Genomic DNA, 21,878 nt, shown 5'->3' with positions numbered 1-21,878 from the left:
CTCAGACCATTGTGGTGGCACTGCACCTATCTTTGATCTGAGTTTCCTGTTCACGCATTTGTATGCCAGCTATGTGCTGCCCCACCTGTGACCTGTCAGTCAGTAATCTCAGACCTAGGTCTCAGAGCTTGCATGACCACATATCTTGGAGTTGGGGTTGATGGAGAGTTCATGTCAGGTGGATTAGCTAATAGTGAAGTGATTTCATTAGTAAATGTGATCCTGTCCTGGTGCACATCAACAATGACTTTCCCAGTATTAACAAAAATACTTTGGCGGAAGATGCATGGATCGTGTGCACTTCCATGAAATTTTGCCAGAACATTGATGAACATTTCATGGTGGTCCACTATCACCTGGACACTGATGGAGTAGTTGTGCTTGCTGTTTGTGTACAAGTATGATATTGCTGCAGGAGGCACACATTGCAAATGTGCACTCAATGGCACCAAGAACATTAGGGAATGAAACAATGTTGTAGAAGCCTTCCTTGGTTTCCAGTTGTTGATGGGTTGTTTTGGGGAATAAAAGGTACTGGGGTGTGAGTTTTATGAAGGCATCTAAAGCAGATGGGAGAAAGGCTCTGAAATGGCAGTCAATCTGACCATTGTGATTTGGAAGAATCCTAATGCCAACATCTGGATCACAGCCATTAGTTTAAAACATGCTGGGATGGTATCTGCCTTGCACATGCTGGCTGGAGGCTTGACCAAATCTTCTCCAGCAATTCCATTCCCTATGATCTGTATGACCTCTTTCTCTCTGAGGTCAATGAGCGATTTGAGCTGCTGAAAAGCATGCTTCATCTGCTTTTGCTTGCTTGTGGTGGTCTCCTAGCTTCTGCCAATTGTAGCATGATGACCTTCATGGCTTAGTTGAGCTTCCCAGAGTATACTGTGACGGTGGTGAATTTTTACTATGAACCCTGTGTCATTTTCTATGCCTGGTATGCCAATGGATAGAAATTCCGGTGCTTTTCTGGCATTGTGTCACGCTACACCATGATGTATGATGCAGCGCTATGCTCATAAATACCAAATGGGTCATTTTATTATTATGATTTACTGCTTGTTCCAGCCTTGCGTCACACAGCTGGATGCATGACCAGCACAACACCTTGATAAATATGGCCTGAGGGATATATCCATAAATCATGAATGGTTTGGAGGGACTGTTTTGTCCTGGTATTGGGTTGCACTCCTGGTTCTGTAGATCCCAAAATCTCTTCCTGCAGTTTGCAAGTGTGCCCCTAATCTTTGTTGTGGGGGGGGAATAATGCTCACTAGACACCAGAGATAGTTTGTCATGACACCAGTCTCACACCTTCCATCCTCAAATCCTAGGCAAATTTTACAAACAAACTACCCACCTCATCAGGGTAGATATGTCACTATCCACCAGGTATTTTTATTTTTATTGTCAATGGAGTGAGGGGCTGGCCGTCCTGGCACTGGCTACTCTCTCATTTCTGAGTTACAGATAATCTTTCTGCATCTATGGAGGCAGAATGCAAGTGTTAAAGAAATCATCTCATAATCAGAGTATGAACAGGCTTGTTTAAAAGCATAATGAATGGAACAATTACACAAAACACAGACCTGAGTCACCAAGGATTTTCTCAGCAAAAGTCAATGGAGAAAAGCTCTAAGGGAGAAGAACATGCTCAAGTTTACACCCTAACATACACAAATTTCAACTAATAGTCGCTTAGTAAATCCTTATAATTAACACAAGCAGATGCATAGCAGATCTCATGGTAATGGGAGAGTGGATGTCAGAGAGTAACAAAAATATTTTCAGCTGTTCAAGCTCAGCTTTGGTATCCGGAATGTAAAGTGGCTCTAGGGCAGAGACTGCACTTCCTGGTGGTATTGTTATCCAAGGCAATAAAACACAACATTTTAATAACAAAACTGCCTAGCAAAGTGAGAATAAAAAAATTAAGATCCCCTTCTATTTATGGCACATATTTTGTGAACTTTCAACCAATACCAAAAGTCTTACCATACTGCATTCAAATGTTTCCTGAGAAAACCAGTACCCCATGCATAATGCATGTGGGAAAAATTGACCAAATCTTGATAACTCGTTTGACCCTATACTGACTTACTGAAGTCCCAGTTTTGACTAGTCCCTGCCACATGTGAGAACCCCACCCACATATGTGGGGTGTTGTTTTCACCAGCAGACACCAGAGAGTACCAGATGTCATAACTGTTGCTGTTGATTGCAAAATCACTAATTCTCTGTTGCATTAATGTGAAGAAATATACTTTTTTTTCAGTGCTTGGCATTTGCAGGTTATTTTTGGATGAAAGGTTTAAATGACCAGACACATCTCTTACTGGATGTTTGTGATGTCTTCCTATGCCCCCACTAGTGGAATAGACATGCCTGCCTGACTGGTCTGCTCATCAGTGGCTTCTTCCTGCTATTTCTCGATTGGTTCCTGGGTATGTGTAGCATCTCTTAGTTACAGTTGATCTCAAACAGTAAGTTGATTTTTATCACATACGGAAACATAGGACTTCCAACTCACTGATTTCTATATACAGATGCTATTCCAAATAGTGTTCAAACTTCTTTTTCTGATTGTTATTCAGTGGTATGTCAGCGACCATTACTTTGCTCTATTTACTTTGTTGTACTGGTTTATACTCATTCAGAAGCTCATTAGAAGATAGCTGCCCCGGCTCTCTGATCACAAAATACTAATAAAATTATATAAACACAGAAATATGTAGAGTTGGTAGGCTTCCCTGGGTGCTGGTCACCCCCTGGCCAGATGATACAGCCATCCACAATTGAAATCATGTAGAATTTTTTTTTTTGCAACATGATTACAAAGATTTCAGATCATTCTGGATAGGAAAATTAAAGGGAATCTAAGCATGCCACAGCACTCTAATTGTGTGCAGGATTTTAGTTTTGAGACAATTGGAGAGTCTGTAGGTTTTTCTTCGTGCTAGATGACTGTGAGCTCAAATATCACAGCTACCCACATCCCAAGATTTAATACACACAAGCAACAAATGGTTGATGTTTTCATCATGTCCTTTGGGCCATACTTGTTCAGGGTAATAGTCCTACCCAGGCAAGTATTTATTGGAAGGTGTGTGGAAATGTTGGATATTAGGACTGATGATGCTTACCACAGATTCCAAAATTTTCCTCATAGAATTGTGTGGATATTCAGTGATTTTGCTGAAAGTTTGATGTTTGCAGTAAATTCTGGATAACAAAACTGGTTGGATTCATATAAGTCAATTAACCCTTTATTCCAATGGGTATATCTTTGAGAATTGTCAGAATTGTCTGAGGTTAGGTAGTATTCCTCGGAGCTGGCTGACCCCAGGCCTAAGTGTCACAGCCATCCCATCCCAAGAATTAATACAAATGAAATCAAAAATATTGTCAATTTCCCTGGGGTGGGTTGTGTACTTTCTCGTCCCAGGTGATAGGCCCACCCACATAAGTGAGGTCCTACATTTATTGTGATAAGTGTGGGAACACTAGTGAAACAGATCATTGCTGTTCTACATAGATTCAGGGTCTTTCTCTCAAATAAATTTGTGGAAATTATATGATTTTCCTGAAAGCATTATACTTATAGAACATTCTGAGCAAGAAAAAAGTGGTGGGATCATTGCAAGCCACACCACCCTGTAGTGCTCACGTGTCTAGTTTTCAGAAATGTATGGAAGCAAAAGAGCTAATGTCTCCACAGTATGTTCTGGATCCTTTCCTGTTCCTAGCAATAGGCCCACCTACACATGTAGGGTACATTGTTTATCTAGGATAGTGTGGGAATACTGCACATTCATTTTTGTAAATTGGACTTGCATTTTTATTGCAGACATGAACATAGATAGGTACAGTAGACTGTTTTCTATCTTAATTCAATTTCTATATATTTATTCATATATTTATAACTCATGGATGTAGAGAAAAATATTTCTTACATTTATAATACATGTGAGCAAGACAGAAGCTTAATAGAGTTTGTCTGTTCAGCTGTCATTTCAAATTGTGATTATGTATTATGCACCGTGTCCCAAAAGCAGGCTAAGTAATATATTACTGTCAGAACTCAAGGCTTTATTATTCGTATTTTTTACTTTCCTTTGAGTTGCAGACATTTTGAAAGACACTATGGCCCTCATTATAACCCTGGCTGTAAATCCCGCTTTCCGCCATGCAGAAGACCTCCAACATACCGTTGCAGCAGCGGAATTCCGCTACAGGTATTACGACTCACAGCTCAGAATCCACCACAATACAGACACCCACACAAGTCCGCCTCACCAAAGGTCAGTGATAAACTGCCGATCCCAAAACCTACACCATCACGCCAACAGGAATACGCCCACAGTATCACGACCCACGAATCAACGTGTCAGTCTTTCAACCGCAGCAATCCATTGGCGGTACACACCGCTGCGCTCAAAATACACACACATTTACAAAACACCCTCACAATGGACAATTCAAAATACACACACCTGACACACATACACACCACACCAACACACCCAATTTAATATAAAGCACACACCCACAGCACCCACAAACCCTTACAACCAAAATTCCGAAAGAAGGCCAGAGAGAGAGACTACCTAACACAACCCCAGCATCCACAGACACGCAACACCATCACTTATACAACATCCACGCACCTCAAACAACACACACCAACACATCCCCTCACACATCACAACAGACAGCACCTCACACATCACCCACACCACATCATGGCACCTCAAAGACACCCCAGGTTCTCTAAGAAGGAGCTTAGGGTCATGATGGAGGAAATCGTCCAGGTAGAGCCACAGCTATTCGGATCACAGGTGCAGCAGACGTCCATTGCAAGGAAGATGGAGCTATGGCAGAGAATTGTCGACAGGGTCAACGCAGTGGGACAGCATCCAAGAACATGGGATGACATCAGGAAGAGGTGGAACGACCTACAGTGGAAGGTACGTTCCGTGGTATCCAGACACCAAATTGGTGTACAGAGGACTAGCAGTGGACCCCACCCTCCTCCCCCACAACTAACAACATGGGAGGAGCAAGTCTTGGCAATAATGCATCCTGAGGGCCTCGCAGGAGTATCAGGAGGACTGGACTTTGGTAAGGCAAATCTTTACTACATTATCCCCCCATCCCACCTGCATGCCATCACATACTCCCACCCTAACCCTCACACCCTTCACCCCAACAACCCACAGATACCCCACTAACACAACCCACACATCCCAAAATCAAGCCCTGCATGTAACACCCATGCATGGACACCCATCACCAAAGCATGTCCAGTAGAGAGACTCACTCATGCTCCAAAATCACCCATCACACAAGGGCCACAGCAATAATGCAAGCACAGGATTAGAGGGTAACTCACCCATTGCACAAGATGGCACACATTGATACTGACATTATGCATTCACACAGGACCCATACCCAACGTCACCGGACAGGAGGTGCCAGACATATCCAGTCCCCCCACAGAAGAGGCCCACAGTGATGAGAGCAGCTCTGCACGCCTGGATCAAGATGACCAGCCCGGCCCATCAGGGACCTCAGGACAGTCGGTTCCCCTGACACAGTCACAAACCACCACTGAACCTCCCCCTCAGGAAACACCACCACAGCACCCACCCAGCAGGCCTATCCCTCTGTCCCCAGGGCACGTCAATCAACAATGTGTCCACCACTACAGGGAAACCAGGCAACTGCACTAACACAGGATGATCAGGGACCTGGGGGCAGTGGGCACACGGTTCAGGGGACGGAGCACAGGATAACAGGGAAGCTGGGAGGACTGCTGTGCGACAGGGGGAGGACAGGCCCAGGGAACCCACTCTCCACGTGGCACTCTCCAACATCATGGGAGCTTACCACCATTCCTAGGAGACCATGGGCATGGTACTGGCCAAGGTTCAGGAGACCCAGCGGCTGCAGAAGGAACACTACCTGGGGATCAGAGAAGACTTAAAGTCCATCAACACCTCCCTGGTCACCATTGCAGGGGTGCTGGCAGACCTTCTCAACACCAGGAGGGACACAGTGGCACACCAACGGGCCCCTGAAACTAGCCTGGACGATGAACAGCCCTCCACCTCCGCCGACGCTAGTGAGCAGGAGGCACCGTCACAGGAACAACAGGCCGCCAGCAGCCCACCCCCTGCAGAAGGAGAACCACCCCACAAACGGTCCCTGAGATCCAGGAACGAGACAGAGAACATTGCCAAGACCCCCGCCAGGAAATAAGACCCCCTTGAATGTCACCCTTCTGTCCCACTTTGTCACCCTGTCCACCTTAAACTGCCATTGCTCCACTTCCTATGCCCCATTGGACAATGCACTTGTGAAACAAATAGAGTGGACTCTGCCATGGACATTCCTCCACCATCAAGCGAGACCATTTCACACCCCCCTCCGCTTATTTGCACAGACACTTGAATCACAAAACAATATGAAGTCTGTCTGTGCTTTCACTAATGTGTAATTGCAAAACCTCTGGAATATAGCAATGTCAATGTACTTGTTCACATACTAATGTAACACAGCTGTAGGCCAGCAGGAAACATAGCAGAGGGCACAAAGTGGGACCCAGATCTGTGAAATGGAAAGGCAAAGTAACAAGTCAGGGTCCATACACTGAGTGAAAATGACAGACTTATGCTAGCTCCAACAATAGTATGAGATGTGGGAAGCAGTTACATCTTCTTACCTGTTTCTCACTGGAAATATTGCATGACGATGTTGTTTCGTTTGTCGGCATCTCCTTCCTCTGCCTCCTCTTCTTCACTGTCCACAGGCTCCACAGCTGCCACAAGACCACCATCTGGCCCATCCTCCTGCAGAAAAGGCACCTGGCGTCGCAAAGCCAGGTTGTGCAGCATACAGCAGGCCACGATTATCTGGCACATCTTTTTTGGTGAGTAGTGAAGGGAGCCACCTGTAAGATGGAGGCACCGGAATCTGGCCTTCAGGAGGCCGAAGGTGCGTTCTATAATCCTCCTAGTTCACCCATGTGCCTCATTGTAGCGTTCCTCTGGTCTTGTCCTGGGATTCCTCACTGGGGTCAGTAGCCATGACAGGTTGGGGTAACCAGAGTCACCTGCAAATGTTGAGGGACAACTGTTAGACAGACACTAACCCTTAGTGACAACCCCATACCCAGACACCTATGTTCACTGTGTTGGGACCTAGGGCTCACCTATTAGCCACACATATTGCCTCAGGAGTTGCCCCATCCCATAAGGAATGCTGCTATTCCTCAAAATGTAAGCATCATGCACAAAACCAGGATACTTGCCATTCACATGGGAGATGTACTGGCAAACCAAACACACCATCTGCACATTCATGGAGTGATAGCTTTTCCGGTTTCTGTACACCTGTTCATTCCTGCGGGGGGGGGACAAATGCCACATGTGTACCATCAATGGCACCAATGATGATGGGGATGTCCCAGGGCATAGAAGTCACCTTTCACTGTGGGCAAATCCTCCACCTGATGTAGACATCCCTGATGCCATCGTCACTGTTGTTTGAAAAGACCCACTGGCCAGTAAATGGAGTACAGACAGAACCTGCACTAGAGGGGGGGATTCCTGTGGGATGGCGGATAGCTGAAATCAGGTCTGGCTCCAACTGGGCACACAGTTGCAGGATTGTTGCACGATCAAGTCTGTATGTAATATTGATGTGTCTCTCTTTTATTGTCCACAGGTCCACCAGGGGTCTGTACACCGGAGGATGCCGCCATCTCATCACCTGCCCCAGCAGACGTGCCCTATGGGGGAGAACAGCAAGCAGAGGGTCATCCAACACTTAGGTATAACAATGTGTTATTTGCTAAAATGTTGGAAAATATGGCTCCCTGAAATGGCGGCTGCCTGACCTGTGAGGTGGGACAAGGGGAAATGAGGTAACTGCGCTGGCGTTGTACACTGTTGCGGTGGTCGGTCGAGGACTGCGGCACAATTCAGCATTTGTTAACATCGGGCCCTATGGGTCTCAGGAGCCAATAACGAGGTACCCCGGCGGTGATGGTACGCACCACCGTGGACGTGGCCGCATTTTTCTTACTGTACACTCGCTTGACACCTGACCTTCAACAGGAGAGGACCTACACTGCAAGTGCTGCTGTGACCTGTGTCTAGAAGCAACGATGGCTACAGTGTCTGGGGAAAGGGCCCCTGCCTTCACTTCGGAGGAGTTGGAAAAAACTGGTGGATGGGGTCCTCCCCAAGTACACGCAACCGTACGGTCCTCCAGACAAACAGGTGAGTACACTGTGAGCATGGTGGATGGCACCTGAGTGTATGGAGTGTGTTGGATGGAAGAAGGTGGGGAGAGGGACAGGCCAGCATGTCAAGATTGTGTGTGTATGTATGGCTGGGCGAGGGTGGGAGGTGTTTGGCAATGCATGAGATGAAATGTATGGGGTAGAAACATCCATTTTCACTTCACTTTTCCTCTAGGTCAGCGCCCACCAGAAGAAGGGTATTTAGCGTGCCATTGCCAAGGACGTCCGGACCCTGGGGGTCTACCCTAGACGGAGCACCCACTGCTGTAAAAGATGGGATGACCTACACCGCTGGAGCAAGAAGACAGCAGAGGCCCAGCTGGGGATGGCCTCCCAACATGGAAGGGGTGCCCGTCGCACCATGACCCCCCTGATGTACTGGATCCTGGCAGTAGCCTATCCGGAGTTGGATGGGCGCTTGAGGGAATCACAGCAGCCACAAGGGGGTGAGTACACTCTAATTCAGCTGACTCTGACCACCCAGACGCCTCATAAAGCGTGCAAAGTGGGTTGTGGGTTCCCCTTGGCCAGGGCGAACTTGGTAGGCTAGGTCCCTTGTTAGGCAGGCTCTGTGGCACCCCAACCCCACTACTGGTAATAGCCATCTACACCTAGTCAGGCTCCTGTGACTTTCAGGTGTGCAGCAATTGGGCTTAGGCCTCATCCCCCATGGGCATGTGAATTTGCTAGGAACTGTTAGTGCATGGCTTAGTGCAGAGGGCTGCTCCCTGTGTGTTGTGTCCACCAACGGTAGTGGTGTTGCATGCACTGAACATGTGTTTCTTCTGTCTTTCCCCCCTTTTTGTTTTGTCTCCCTGTTCTTGCGTGCAATAGCATCAAATGGCGGAGGAGCAGTGGCACCGGAGCAGGAGGGAGCTGCAACCCACTTGGCCCTGGAGGGTGAAGCAACAGAGTCTGAAGCCACCAGTGGATCGGAGGGGAGCTCCACGACGGGGACAGGAGCATACACCAGCGACAGCGACTCCTCCTCTAATGGGAGCTCCCTTGCGGTGGCGGGCACCTCTGTACCCACCGCAGCAAGAGGTACAGCTGCCAACCCCCCTACCAGCACCCCCCTCCCAGCAGCCCCTCAGAGTGTGTCCCGTGCCCGCTTACCCAGGAGGGTGGGCATCTCCTTCGCCATTTTGGAGACACCTAGCATAAGCATTTCATATATGTTAGCATACTACATTTGGAAGTTGTCCGTTCTGATAAATACAGGGACATACATACACACTTGTTCGGTCATCTGCTGACTATCCACAACCTTGGTACTGACCTACACTGACTAACCAAGCCCACTAACATCAGGTAGACCATGACCAACCAACATGTACTGTTTTGTGAGCCACTATGAAACACAACACACCATTGTGACATTCTAAATAGTAAATTACTTGTGAATGACTATACAAACACCTTTACATCCAGTCACATTGACTTGTTGCATATGGTCCAAACAGGCTACTACCATAACCAAGACCACACCCTAAGAATTAGGTCCCAGTGAAAGGGCTGGCATAGGTGTCACTGAGAGCTTCCTCTATGTGTATGTGTGGATTATATAATTGAATTTAATGCTACATCTGATTGACTTTTTGTGGTATGTACTGATATCACAAGAGATGTCATTCAACATTCCAAGGTACGTTTGGTCTGATTGGTTCAATGAGACAAAGCTAGTGATTCACATGTAAATATCTCTCTGGAACTAACCAACTTGCTGCACCATATGTTTTTTCACTCATGCAAGAGGCCAGTATAGTGCAAACCTGACTTAGGAAAAAGTGACAACAGACCTGTGGGAGTAAGGGGCCCGTCACTAGTAAATGCCACACATTGAAATTGTGGGTCAATGGAAAGATAAAGCAGATCAGGGGCTGACCTGAGTCACCATTCAAAATGCCTGGATACCTTCACCATGGCATCTTCATTTGGATGTTCCAGAGTTGCGACAATGGCAGGTATTTGGTGCTATTGGGACATACAACATGGACATGGATTGTTCGTGGGAATGTATGTCACATACTTTGGGTGTACAAGACCTAGCCACGACAGCTTGCACAGTGATACAATGGAAGTACAGGAGACTCCATTGAATGTGTTCTTTGTCATGCGTAATCCATGATGCATTATGTGTATCATCATGTAGTCAGTACTTATGTAGGTGTAGGTCAAATCCATGTTAGTTTTACTTTACATCAGCAAAACACTATTTTTTGTTCGAACTGTATGCAGCTGTTGATGTGTTTCATTATTGTAGGCCAAAGTGCCTGTGGTACATCAATGACATTTGTTTGTGTCATACCATCAGATGCAGGAAACACTGGATTGTAATGATCTAGCAATCCGGAACTGTGGTACTGCCATCTGTTAGAATGTTGCATTTTGTGATGTTGAAATCCTTTTATGAGGTAGGCGATGCGGCTCCAGCTGATGACAACAAATTCATAAATTCAGCTTTGCCTATTCTATAGGATGATATCTGATATATCCCTTCCTTCCATGTTCTGGAGGTCTGTACCTGTAATGTGATCACTTTCACAGTACAATTCAACCATGTTTCATTTTCTATGTATCTGAAATCTTGCCAGCCTATGATTTGAACACTGTAATGAAAATAGTCTTTAGACAAGACACTTGTGTGTGTGTGTGTTGGTGTGGCACGGTTGGGATTCTGAGCTAAACATTGTGTAAATGCAACATATCCATGCTCACACAAGTATCTTGTTTTGTCATTCTATAGTTTACATATCTACATTGCTAGATTTGAAATTTACTACAGCACACAATTAGTTTGTGACTTTAATAAAGTTTTAAAGGTGAAGACATACTTGGTGCAAAAACAAATATAAATAAAAAGTGAAGGAGTCAGTATTGGGGAATAAAACCATCTGAATTCCATAGTCCAAATTACTCCTCCCATCAGGAATGGAAAAGAGACCTGAATTAGTCCACAGAGTGAATGTGTGACACACAAAGGAGGACACTAAGGTTGATGTTTCTTGCTGGCAGTGGTGGGTATCTTGTCATCTGTACCTCCTGGATATTTGCATCGACTTTCCCTACTTGTGAGGTGTAGGAAAGTACCATCTTCCTTGGCATGTTACCCCCAATTTTACCTGTATGTCAGTATGTTTTTGCCTATCTCACTGGGATCCTGCTGGTCAGGACCCCAGTGCTTATAATTTATGGCCTAGTGTGTATGCCTGTGTAGTGCCTAACTGTGTCACTGAGGCTCTGCTAATCAGAACCTCGGTGATTATGCTATCTCTGCGTTTACATTTGTCACTGTAGGCCAGTGACTTCATTTACCAATATTAATTGGCATACTGGACCCTCTTATAAATCCCTAGTATATGGTACCTAGGTACCCAGGGGATTGGGATTCCATGAGATCCATATGGGCTGCAGCATTTCTTTTGCCACCCACAAGGAGTTCAGACAAACCCTTCCACTGGACTGCCATTGCAGCCTGTGTGAAATAATGCGCACGTTATTTCACAACCATTTTCACTGCACATAAGTAACTTATAAGTCACCTATACGTCTAGCCTTCACTTGCTGAAGGTTAGGTGAAAAGTTACTAAGTGTGAGGGCACTCTTGCACTAGCAAAGGTGCCCCCACATAGTTCAGGGCCATTTCCCGGGACTTTGTGAGTGCGGGGACACCATTACAAGTGTGCACTACATATAGGTCAATACCTATCTCTAGCTTCACAATGGCAACTCCGAAAATGGCCATTTAACATGTCTAAGATCATGGAACTGTCTCTCCATTCCAAATCTTATATTGGGGAGCCAATTCCATGCATCCTGGGAGCTCGTCTATGGACCCCCAGTACTGCCAAACCAGCTCTCTGAGGCTTGCACTGCAGCTACAGCTGCTGCCACCTCACAGACAGGGTTCTGCCCTCCTGGGGTCTGGGCAGCCCAGTCCCAGAAAGGCAGAACAAAGAATTTCCTCTGAGAGCAGGGTGTTACACCCTCTCCCTTTGGAAATAGCTGTTACAGGCTGGGGAGGGGTATCCTCCCCCAGCCTCTGGAAATGCTGTGAACAGCACAGATGGTGCCCTCCTTGCATAAACCAGTCTACACCGGTTCATGGACCCCTTCTCCCCTGCTCTGGCGTGAAACTGGACAAAGGAAAGGGGAGTGACCACTCCCCTGTCCATCACCACCCCAGGGGTGGTACCCAAAGCTCCTCCAGTGTGGCCCAGATTTCAGCCATCTTGCTTTGCGAGGTGTGGGGGCACTCTGGAGGCCTCTGAGTGGCCAGTGCCAGCAGTTGACGTCAGAGACCCTTCCTGATATGTCCTTAGCTTATAAGGTAGCCAATCCCCCTCTCAGGGCTATTTAGGGTCTCTCCTGTGGGTTCTCTTCAGATTCTGCTTGCAAGTTTCCTTCAGGAAACCTCTGCAACAACAACCTTGGATTGACCGCAGCTTGCTCCAAGAAATGCTGTAACTGCAACAAAGTGTCTACAAGAGAACTTTTCTTCAGCAACCTCAGCTCCAAGTCAGCAACTGCAACAGTGTCCATGGTGTGCAGGCTCTGGGGACTCCCTGTCTTCATACTGCACCAGTAGGACCGAGAAAATCTCCTGTGGAGTGACAGAGTCACTCTCCTGCTCCAAGCAGGCACCTTCCAAGATGATGACTGGTACCCTGGGACTCCTGTCACATTGATGAGCATGCGCCTAAGGACACAGAGGGTGGACATCATCGACATAGACTATCCTGAGGTCCTGCTATCGCAATTTGGAGGAGGTAAGACCTTGCCTTCCCCAAGAGCGTTGGTTCCACTGTGTACTGCGTCTTCTTTTCCTCCTGAGGCCTCTGTGCACTCTTTTGCAAAATTACTTTGCGTACCTGGAACTTCTTTCGACTTCTGGACTTGGTCCCCTTCCTTTGCAGGTCCTCAGGTCCAATAATCCAGCAGTTGTTCTTTGCAGACTTGGTTGGCTGTTGCAAAATCCCCAAAACGAGGTCTAGTGTGTCCTAAGGAAACTTGCAGTACTTTACTCCTGCTTTTCTGGGCTCTGGGGTGGGACAATTTACTTACCTTTACTGTATTCTTACTCTCCCAGAGATTCTGCACACACTACACTTGTCTAGGGGGAAATTGTGATTCACATTCCACTTTCTTAGTATATGGTTTGTGTTGCCCCTAGACCTATTTTCTCCCATTGCATTCAATAGGATTTCCTACTGTTTGCATTGTTCTACGACTATTTACTTGTCTAATTTTGGTGTCTAGTGTATATATTGTGTGAAGGAGTATTGTCTTTTATTTTTGGTGACACTGAGTATTGTCTTTACTTGTTTATAAGTACTGTGTAACTATAAGTGGTATTGCAGGAGCTTTGCATCTCTCCTAGATCAGCCTATGCTGCTAGAACACTAATACATTTCACTAATAAGGGATAACTGGACCTGGTATAATGAGTAAGTACCCAAGATACCCACTACAACCCAGGCCAGCCTCCTTCATGAGGTCCGGGGGTTCAGCTGCTGCAGAGGCAGCATTTCTTCCTCTGGCAAGGCTTCCCTTCCTGTGTCTGCTGCAGATGTAGATGGCCTTGAAATACTCGCACCACAGGAAGGGTTAGATGGTGTTGGAAAAGCCCTGTTCAGGCTTGTATGGGTGTCCATCAACACCCCTGTTAGGGTGCCCATGCTGGAATTATGGGCCTCCATCCGTTGGTCCCTCTGCAGCTGCTTGATTTCCCTGACATTGGTTACTACCTGATCCATCATACCTTAGGACTCCCGATAGACCCCCAAGACTTGGCTGATGGTGTCCTGGTTGCAAGTTGCCCCAGTGGCCTCACTCTGCAAGCCAACAACATCCCTTCCACAGACCTTACCCCTATGAGCCTGTGACTTTGGCCCATGGTGCCCTCTCCAACTGGGTCCTGGTTCTCTGAGTCAGAGGTGGTTATTTCCACTTTAGGATCCAGGACTGAAGGGCACAAGATTGTACTGAATGTGCTAGATATACAGGCTGGGGGTATGTTGCTGGCTGAGTTATTGTAGCAGCTGGGGTGGGAGGTGTTGATGTGGGAACCGTGAGACTCACTGTTGCCATCTGTCCAGATAGACTTGGCACATCTGCCCAGATGTGTCAGATGTGCCAGGTCTATCATCCACGCCCACATGTACAGGAGTGTTGTCATCACTGAGAGCTTTATCTGCGGGTGGGTTGGGAATCTGTTCAGTGGGCAATGTCCGCCCAGGTGCAGTACCAGATAAACCTGTTGAGAGTACATTGGTATTGGTGAAAGTGTTGAATCTACCTCGAAATGTTTATTCTCACAGTAAGTAGGGACTAAGAAAAATGTTTATAGGTAAGGTTTCCTATTGTGATGTGTTTGCGTGGTAGTGAAGTTGTTGACAAGACATATGTGAAGGTTGCAAAAAAAATAGGATTAAGCAGCTCATTAGAGCAGATCCTTTTTCTAAAATATAAGTTATTCAACTTTTATTTTAGAATAAGGAATGAACATGACATCTAACAAATAGTGAAAGCAATACAGTGGTGACGTTTCATGTGTGTTCGACCTTCACGGCCTAGTTGTATAAGATACAGCTGAGCACACAACTTGTTTGTATATGTAGCAGTGAACATCATGTGAGCAGTGGAGGGTCAATTGGTTACCTCACACTTTGAATAGGCTGAAGCAGCTTAATGCCTTACAACTACTTGATGTACACAGTTGGAAAATTGTCATTCATGGCATTAATAGTGTCATTTGGGGTTGCCAGGACAACAGAAAGCTAGGTAGGCATACACGTCTTAGAGTTACGCATTATATGTAGGGCCTTATTTACAAGAAACTGTTGCAGTGGCCCGATGCATCTCATTTCTTGCGCTGCCCAATGATTCCCTAATGATACCATGGATATGCTGTATTTACTGTACAGAGCTCCATGGGGCACGTTTTCACAGAAGCGTCATTAATTCTGACACATCTGTGGCGCTAAAGTGATGCATTGCTGGACTAGCATAAAGAAATTACGCTACTCCAGCAATGTAAGGAAGACTCCCATAGTCAAAATCCCTGCATCAGTTTAAAACCTGCTCTGAGCAGGTGTAAAGATTTTGATGCAGTGAAGTCACAGAATGAAGCACTGAAATGTTGTAAATTTCACAGCAGCAGTTCTGCATGGCTTTTCTGGATTAAGGCCCTCATTCTGACCTTGGCGGGCGGCGGAGGCCGCCCGCCAAAGTCCCGCCGTCAGATTACCGTTCCGCGGTCGAAAGACCGCGGCGGTAATTCTGACTTTCCCGCTGGGCTGGCGGGCGGTCGCCTTCAGACCGCCCGCCAGCCCAGCGGGAAAGAGGCTTCCACGATGAAGCCGGCTCGGAATCGAGCCGGCGGAGTGGAAGCTGTGCGACGGGTGCAGTTGCACCCGTCACGTATTTCACTGTCTGCGCAGCAGACAGTGAAATACATGTAGGGGCCCTCTTACGGCGGCCCCTGCAATGCCCATGCCAGTGGCATGGGCACTGCAGGGGCCCCCAGGGGCCCCGCGACCCCCCCTACCGCCATCCGGATCCCGGCGGTCGGACCGCCGGGATCGGGATGGCGGTAGGGGGGGTCGGAATCCCCACGGCGGTGCAGCAAGCTGCGCCGCCGTGGAGGATTCAATGGGGCGGCGGTACACTGGCGGGAGCCCGCCAGTGGTGCCGGTCCGACCGCGGCTTTACCGCCGCGGTCGGAATCCCCATTGGAGCACCGCCGGCCTGTCGGCGGTGCTCCCGCGGTCCTCCGCCCTGGCGGTCAAAGACCGCCAGGGTCAGAATGACCGCCTAAATGCCTACCTTGCACCCATTATACCTGATGCAAGTATAATGTGACACAAGGGTTTACAAACTGACGCATCTGGCTCAATGCATCAGTTTGTAAAAATTAACCAGTGTAAAGCACTGTTTAGCACTACCATTGACAAAAAAATGACACAAGGGTGGAACAAAGGCTTTGTAAATGAGGCCCATATGTTGCTCAGTCCATTATGAGAGAACATCTTTTGTGCCATGGCTAACGAGTGTCTTTGGGCAAGTGCACAAGGGTGTCTTGTTTTGAGATACTGAAAGAGGGCCTCATGGTAGTTATAGTCATGTTACTTTCAGACTCCTAACACTAGACACATGGTTAATTCCATGATGAGTTAACATCAGTTGTGACATGCCTAACACATGTCTTTGGGTAAGTGCACAAGGGCCTCCTGTTTTGAGTTAAAGAAAGAGGGCCTCATGTTAGTTGTAGCCATGTCACTCTCTATACTTCCCAACACTAGACAAATGGTTACCTCCATCATGAGTGGACATCAGTTGTGACATGCCTAACAAGTGTCTTTGGTCAGGGGCACAAGGGCCTCTTGTGTTGAGTTACAACAAGAGGACCCTTATGATAGTTGTGATCATGTCACTCTCTTTACTTCCTAACAGTTGAGAAATGATGAACTCCATGATGAGTGAACATCAGTTCTGATATGGTTGACAAGTGTCTTTGCCAAGTGCACAAGTTTCAGTTACAGAAAGAGGGCCTTATGGTAGTTGTAGTCATGTCATTCTCACTACTTTCCAACACTTGACAAATGTTTAGTCTGACCTACCTGTTGCCACACTGCATTTAGGTTGGAGCATATATTTACATGTTGGCACACTCAATGAGCCCTGGGAAGATATTTTTATATTTAAACACTTAAAGACCCATCCAACATATGACATGTGATGGAGAATGATACATGTGATGTTATGTACAACACTATACAATGACAAGCTACCATTTCTGAAACTTTGGATCTTGTAGGTTATGAAAGTACATGAACAACACAGTGGCAAAAGCTGAGATGTGAGCATGCAGGACATTGAGGTTTTGTGACAGCTTTTGTGGTGTGACTTACCTGAATCTACTCCCCAGCTATTCCTGTCAAGCCCTCAGGATGCAGAATTTCCAAGACCTTCTCCTCCAAGGGAAAGAGTTGTAAAGGGGTTCTGGGAGGACCACCACTACCAATCTTCAGAGACTCCGGGTGTTGCCTGGAGGTCAGGGAATGTACCTTCCCCCCTCAGATCATTCCACCTCTTCCTAATATCCTCCTTTATGCACAAGGTGGTGCCTACGGCATTAACTCAGTCGACTATCTTTGCCACAATTTCATTTTCCTACTGAAAGGAGTATGTTAAACTTGGGCTTCAAGCAATTGTGGCTCCACTCTTATGATTTCATCCACCATCATTCTCAACAAGTACTCTGCAAAAACATGGATTTTTTGCAGGGTGACAGTGGCAAGCTTGATATTTGGGACAAAAAATGTAAAAATAGAAGAAGTGTGTGAAAGATGAAAATAGGGATAGGAAAAAAAAGGGTTGCCTTATGTGACAAAAATTGCCAAAAGCAGTGTGGTCTCTGCTATGCCGCAGTGAAGAGACAAAGGATCGTGGTCTGAGGTGGGGTATTTTTTATAGTGTGTGTCACAGGTTTGTCCACTTGCCAATGGACGTCAGCTGTGTTGTCTTTGAATCCATCCAATGGCCACTTTCCTGGTGCTTTGTTGTAAGTGTACTGCAACAGCTGACTGCTGTCAGCTAACCACAGCAAGAGGGGCCACAATGTCAACTGTGTTTTTTTAATAGGCTTAGAGGTTGGCTGCAGCCATGATGGTGATGGAGTATGTGCTGCCAAAATTGCAACCTGCCACACCACTGGCAGTCAGCGAAATGTCTACGTGCCGGCCGTTCACTCTACATACATTGTAATACTGTGGGTGGGAGACCGCCAGCACATTGGTCTTCTTGGGACCGCCATCATGTCATTATGGTAGTCTTAATATTCATCACCATTTTCAGCCCGAACTTCACCATGAATGTTGCTAGTATAATGCCCACAATTCTAAATTTGAGAAGAATGGTGCAAATACAGAAATTTAAGGTTTTCAGTTGATTCTAATTCGTAAACATGAGCAAAGCAGGAAGGAGCAGAGGGTCCTTACTTCCTGACAGAGTATTACTTACTACAAAATCTGAAGTCTCCTTCAACAAAGAAGAATGCATCATATACCAAACTAATCCGAAAGAAAAGCTACCACAACTGCTGCTGGACAGAAGAGAGTTTGAGATGCTGAAGAAATATGACAAGACCAAGTTCACAAAAGATCAAAACTGATGGGTGAAGAGGATCAAATATTTTCCCATTGTAACAAGTAATAGAAGTCGTATATAATGGTGAAAAGCCAGGATAAAAATTGTCAAAAATTGGAGCGCGCGCGCCGCCGACCAAGGGAGCATGCGCGAGCCGCTGACCAAGATGGCCGCCTAACTACAGAGCTCCGCCCATCGTTGATTTTTTACTGCTGAGCCGTTTTTTTTTTCTCTTTTTAATGGCGCTTCCATAATAACAGCTGTGGGATGTTTTGGTGAGCATTTTCATTGTTTATAGAGCCACCTAGCTTATTTTCAGTCTCTTTAATTACATTTTTTAATTTCTCCTCATGAGAGTGGCTATTTTGACTAAATTTTGTTCACCATTACAATGTACTTATCTGTTTTTTCTTTTAATATTTGATGGCTCGGCTTGCAGTTTTTTGCGCAAGCCTTGTCATTTATTTTTGCTGTCTCGTTAACATATTTTTGGAGTCCATGTGTCACTTGTTTCCTTATTGAAGGCTTTTATTTTTATATGGGCAAACTAAAGAAAGTAAAATCTCTGTCGCATCAGTCCTCCTCAGCGGACATACTTTCGCAGTTTTTACAATTGGATACTTCTGCTTCAGTGTCTTCTTCTTCCATGTCAAAGATGTCTTCCTCATCATCTGCTTCGCCTAAGGTTTCTCAGAATATTTCTACAACTACTCATAAGAGGGTCATACAGGACTCACCTTCACCAGTAAAATCTCCCTCGCCAATCTCTCTTGAACTTGTGCTTGACGAAATACGCGCATTGCGTCCTTTTATCGAAGAAACTAATTCTCGGATACAAAATCTTGATACTAAGGGGTCTTAAATGGAAGTGAGAGTCTCTGCTTTGGAACAAAGAGTCAGCGACGTGCAGGATGAAACACATAAAATTATTAGTTTGGAGAAGAAAGTGGCAGCTTTGAAGACACTTGCAGAGGATTTGGAAAACAGAAATAGATGTAATAATCTTCACCTTTTTGGATTACCGGAGGGTCTTGAAGGGAATGACTCAATTTAATTTGTTGTCTCATTCTTTCCACAGTTGGTGGGCCTACCATCTTCCACAGTATTGGACATCCAAAGAGCACACTGCATTGGTCACCATCCTACGCATTCCTCCACATCTAAGCCAAAAGGCGTGATTATTTTCTTTCTTGAATTTACTGATTTATTGAGAATTCTTAATGCTGTGAAAGCCGAAAAACAAATCTCTTGGCAGGGGATCTTCATCTCACAGGATGTGTCCAAAGCTACAGCAAACAGGAGGAAATAATTTTTGGATCTTCGTCCACAGCTTTGTGACTTGGGAGCTCGTTTTGGATTATTCCATCCGTGTTTGTTCAAAGTGAAATATCAAAACCACTTCATTTACCTCCCCTGCAGCTCTTTGTGATTTTTTAAGTCTACACTCTACAAATTCTATGGAAACAGCTGGTCCTTCTACACATTGACTATATATGTTTCTTAATTTATTACGCCCTTTCATTACTTCTACAATATAATTGATGATCCTTCATATGCAGTTTATACATTATACTATATGGACGTGAACACAGACCCTTTTTGATAATGTATTGTTTTCTTTTCGCAGGTTCCTGGTGTTCTAAAATCATTATTTTTGCTCGTAACCTTTGTCCATTGATGCGTTCCGTTTCCTTGATGTGCCGTCTTCAGTCTGTGCTGTCTCCAACCCTCCCCTATTGCTCACTCATCTCAGGTATGTTTTTGCAGTCGTCTTTATTTGACATGTACTGTCTCTTCTTTTTTTCTTGAATATTTTCCATCCTTTTTCCTGCTGTTTTCACTTTACTCTTCTCTCTCTTTGTTTTTCCTGTTTTCTTTTCCCTTATATGTACTTTCAGTTATTTATGGTACAAGACCTTTCGTGTATATATATGGTTATGTGATGTAAATTAAGAGTTATTTCTTGGAATGTCAAAGGATTTATTAACCCTATTAAAAAGGCAGAGAATTTCATCCCACTTAGCTGAATATAATCCAGACTTGGTTCTTTTACAAGAGACCCATTTGATGGAAGCTCTGAAACTTAAAAAAGGTTGGATGGGCAATGTTTTTACTTCTCCTTCATCTACAATGAAAAATGATGTAATTCTGATCTGCCATAAAAAATCAGTTAAGGTTATTTCACAAGACTCGGATTCTGATGGTAGATGGCTCTTTGTGAGGCTAAGTATTAATGGGATTACAATGACTATTGGCAATTTTTATGGTCCTAATAATTCAGATGATCTTTTCTGGCCTAATACTACTAAACAATGTTTGTAATATAATGTTGATTTTTTTCTTATTGGAGGGGATCGTAATCAAATTATTGAACCCTTTATAGATAAGCAATCTGTAATTAAATTTTCTCTCCATAAAATGCATAAACAATTTAAGGCATTTTTCTCACAATATAATTTATTTGATTAATGGAGAACCTGTAATCCTGATAGTAGGGATTTTTCATTTTATTCTCCACCACATGGCTCCTTATCTAGACGTGACCATATTTTTGTTTCTAAATCATTATCCCAAAATCTTATTAATGATCATGCTCCAGTCATCACAGATTTTGACTTGTTCCTGGTGTATCCCAAATCCAATAGGTGGGCATTTAATAATTCTTTGTTACTTGACTCTAAATTTTCCACTTCCTATGTTGCCTTAGCGGACAAATTTTCTGATTTAATGAAGATTCTCACGTTTCTCCACAATTGTTATGGGATTCACTTAAGGATGCGGCTCATGGTCATATAATAAATTTTGTCTCTAATAAAAAGAAAACTTTTAATGCCCAGCATCAAGCACTGTTTCTCAAAATTAAACGGTTAGAACATCAATATTATTCTTCCTCCTCTAATTTTAATATACCAGAACTTATTAAGGCAAAATTGCAATTTAATAACATCTCAACGGATAATGCTTCGTCTTTCCTTCTAAGTAGTAGTGCCCGTTATTATGGAGGTTGAAATAAAGCAGGGAAACCTCTGGCTAATTATTTAAAAGTCTGAAAGCAACACCATAACGTGAAGTCTATAGTTACAGATACTTGCGAGTCCCTTTTTAAGGATGAAGATATTTTAGCTGACTCTGTTAATTATTATCAGATACTTTATACTCCTGACTCAGTCCTGACCCCCTTACAGATTGATGATTATTTAAAGAATATTCCAAACTCTAATAATACACTGGTTGATGCTACTTCACTTGAAGCAGATATTACTTCTTTAGAAAAATTTTAAGCCCTTCAATTTCTAATAAAGGTAAAACTACCAGTCCAATGGTTGTACAGTGGATTTTTTTTTACATTTTTCTGACATGTTACTTCCCAAACTTTTTCAGCTTTTTCAGTTTTTGATGGGTTCTGGTTGTA

The sequence above is a fragment of the Pleurodeles waltl genome, chromosome 1_2 (assembly GCF_031143425.1).
Source record: "Pleurodeles waltl isolate 20211129_DDA chromosome 1_2, aPleWal1.hap1.20221129, whole genome shotgun sequence".
Lineage (NCBI taxonomy): Eukaryota > Metazoa > Chordata > Amphibia > Caudata > Salamandridae > Pleurodeles > Pleurodeles waltl.
Note: the sequence above shows the minus strand (reverse complement) of the source record.